The 3350-nt window shown below is 47.0% G+C and overlaps 1 non-coding gene across 1 annotated transcript; it reads right to left on the bottom strand.

The window, feature by feature from the left end:
* Nucleotides 1-999: 999 nt before the first annotated feature.
* On the bottom strand, nucleotides 1000-1137 carry LOC119934306. Its single transcript, XR_005452906.1, has one exon. It is a non-coding gene; the product is annotated as a small nucleolar RNA SNORA7 (small nucleolar RNA).
* Between the last annotated feature and the right edge of the window lie 2213 nt (nucleotides 1138-3350).

Raw genomic sequence — 3350 nt, 5'->3', positions numbered from 1 at the left:
TTGGAGAGCGTGGCTAAAATCCCTGGTTGCTGTTAGCAATGACAAAGTTGTTGATATCTGTAGCCCCTCTACATCTGATTTTAAGGGCTGAACCAGATACATCCTTCCGCAAAGCCATCATTTCTCTGAACCAATATTTGGAAGGCAAAACCTTCATTGAAAAGTGAAACTTCAAGACGTGCTTTATGAAGAGTGACTTCTCTCTTACCACATCTCCATTTAATGTTTATTTGTGTCACGGGGTTTTCTGTTGCTACAGGCCAAAAAAAGAACTAGCCCAACCTCACTCTCTATCTTGCATCTTTAGAGAACAGAAGTATGGAGGAAGGAAGGCAAGTATTGCTAAATGAACAATAGAACACCCTCCTTCCTGCTTCGGTTACGATTCTTTACTATAGGTCCTTTTAAAGAAGGACATTGCATAACTTTGGTTTCTAAAGGACGTGTTCTGACAGTGCATCTCTGGAATGGTTTGTTTCTTTCTGGCTCAGAATTTGAAGTAAAAACCACTGTACTAAGATCCCGAGAGGGAACGACAGAGTAAATAAATGTGATCCTTGCCCTTAAGGATCTTACAGTCTAGGGGAGAAGACAGCCACCACAATAATTTAAAGGAGGAGGAAAAAGAAAATGGATATGGGCATAAATATGTACCCTTCCTACCATTCCTCTCAATACCACTTCCTCTCCTCCAATTCTCTGTCAACCCCCTCCAAACCGGTTTCCACTCCCTTCACTCCACAGAAACTGTCTTCTCTCAGGTCAACAATGATCTTCTTCTTGCCAAATCCATCAGCCCCTTGTCTTGTCTTTGGCTGTTGAGTAGTCTCCGACCCAAAGTGTTGCCATGGACCCATCTCTCCCAGAACGCCCCGCCTCCATCTGCAGTCGTTCTGGTAGTGGATCCATAGAGTTTTCTTGATAAAAATACGGAAGTGGTAAACTTGAGTATCCACCCTTGACTCCCATGCGGCTGCTGCCCAGCAGAGGTGGGTTTTGACTTGTAGCAGATTGCCTCCCACTTGCTAGCCCCTGGCCAAGCTAGGAATGGAATGGGTAGGCCTCTGCTTGACTTTCCCTCCCATAGTCGAGACTGGTAGGGTACTGGAAACTCTCCCGATGCGACCCTGAGTGGGGCATCAGCCTCTACAACATCTTAATCCTCCTCGACCTCTCAGATGCTTTCGACACTATCGACCAGGGTCTTCTCCTGGATACATTAACTAAACTTGGCTTCGCTGACACTGTCCTCTCCTGGCTCTCCTCCTATCTCTATGACCTCTCTTTTTCAGTCCCTTTCACAGGCTACTGCTCTGTCTCCCATCCTCTTACTGTGGGAGTCCCAAAGGGCTCAGTGTGAGTCCCCTTCTATTCTCTATCGACACCCACTCCCTTGGACAATTCATTAGCTTCCGCAGTTTCAACTACCATCTCTATGTGGATGATTCCCAAATCTACATTTCCAGCCCTGAACTCTCTCCCTCTCTGCAGTCTCACATTTCCTCCTGCCTTCAAAACATCTCTACTAGGATGTCTCGTCGACTCGATAGTAAGGGCTCAATAAATAAGATTGACCGAATGAATGACCTCACACTTAACATGTCCAAAATAGATCTCCTTATCTTCCCCCAAAAAACCCTGTCCTCACTGACTTTCCCATCACTGGAGGCAGCACCATTCATTCATTCATTCAATCATACTTATTGAACGCATATGGGGTGCAGAGCACTGTACTAAGCGCTTGGGAAGTACTAGTTGGCAACATGTAGAGATGGTCCCTACCCAACAACGGGCTCACAGTCTAGAGGGGGGAGACAGACAACAAAAGAAAACATGTAGACAGGTGTCAAAACCATTAGAATAAATAGCATTATAGCTATATGCACATCATTAACAGAATAGAGTAGTAAATATGTACAAGTAAAATAAATAGACCAATAAATATGGACAAATGTATACAAGTGCTGGGGGGATGGGAAGGAGGTAGGGCAGGGGGTTGATGGGGAGGAGGAGAGGAAAAAGGGGGATCAGTCTGGGAAGGCCTCCTGGAGGAGGTGAGCTCTCAGTAGGGCTTTGAAGGGAGGAAGAGAGCTAGTTTGGCGGATGTGCGGAGGGAGGGCATTCCAGGCCAGGGGAAGGACGTGGGCTGGGGGTTGACGGCGGGACAGGCGAGATCAAGGCCCGGTGAGGAGGTTAGTGGCAGAGGAGCCGCGGGTGCGGGTTGGGCTGGAGAAGGAGAGAAGGTAGGTGAGGTGGGAGGGGCTGAGGCGATGGACAGCCTTGAAGCCCAGGGTGAGGAGTTTTTGCTTGATGTATAGATCGACAGGCAACCACTGGAGATTTTTGAGGAGGGGAGTGACATGTACAGAATGTTTCTGTACAAAGATAATCTGGGCAGCAGAGTGAAATTTAGACTGAAGCAGGGAGAGACAGGAGGATGGGAGATCAGAGAGGAGGCTGATGCAGTAATCCAGTCGGGATAGGATGAGAGATTGAACCAGCAAGATAGTGGTTTGAATGGAGAGGAAAGGGTGGATTTTGGCGATGCTGTGGAGGTGAGACCACCCTTCATGTCTCACAATCCCATAAATCTGGCATTATCCTTGATTCATCTCTCTCATTCAACCCACATATTCAACCCATCACTAAATCCTGTCAGTTCAACCTTCAGAACATTAATAAAAGCCACCCTTTCCTCTCCATCCAAACTGCTACCACATTAATCCAAGCACTTATCCTATCCCACCTTGATTACTGTTTCAGCCTCCTTATTGAACTCCCTGCCTCTCGTCTCTTCTTACTCCAGTCCATTCTTCACTCTGTTGCTTGGATCATTTTTCTACAAAGATGTTCAGTTCAGGTTTCCCTACTCCTCAACAACTTCCAGTGATTACCCATGGACCTTCGCATCAGACAGAAACTCCTTACTATCGGCTTTAATGCATTCAACCACCTTGCCCCCTCCTACCTCACCTTACTGCTCTCCTATTACAACCCAGCCCACCCACTTCACTCCTCTAAGGCTAACCTTCTTACTATACCTCAATCTCATCTATCTCGCCGCCAACCTCTCATTCACATCCTGCCTGTGGCTTGGAACACCCTCCCTCTTCATATCTGACAGACATTTACTCTCCCCATCTTCAAAGTCTTATTCCTCCAGAAGGCCTTCCCTGACTATGTCCTCATTTCCTCTTTTCCCACTCCCTTCTGCATCACTCTGATTTGCTCCCTTTACTCACCTGTGCCTCAGCCCCACAGCACTTACGTACATAGCCATAATTTACCTATTTATAGCAATGCTTGCCTCCCGCTCTAAACTGTGAGTTTGTTGTGGGTAGGGAACATGT

Source organism: Tachyglossus aculeatus, chromosome 1 (genome assembly GCF_015852505.1).
Source record: "Tachyglossus aculeatus isolate mTacAcu1 chromosome 1, mTacAcu1.pri, whole genome shotgun sequence".
Lineage (NCBI taxonomy): Eukaryota > Metazoa > Chordata > Mammalia > Monotremata > Tachyglossidae > Tachyglossus > Tachyglossus aculeatus.
Note: the sequence above shows the minus strand (reverse complement) of the source record. Positions and strands in the feature narration are given on the sequence as shown.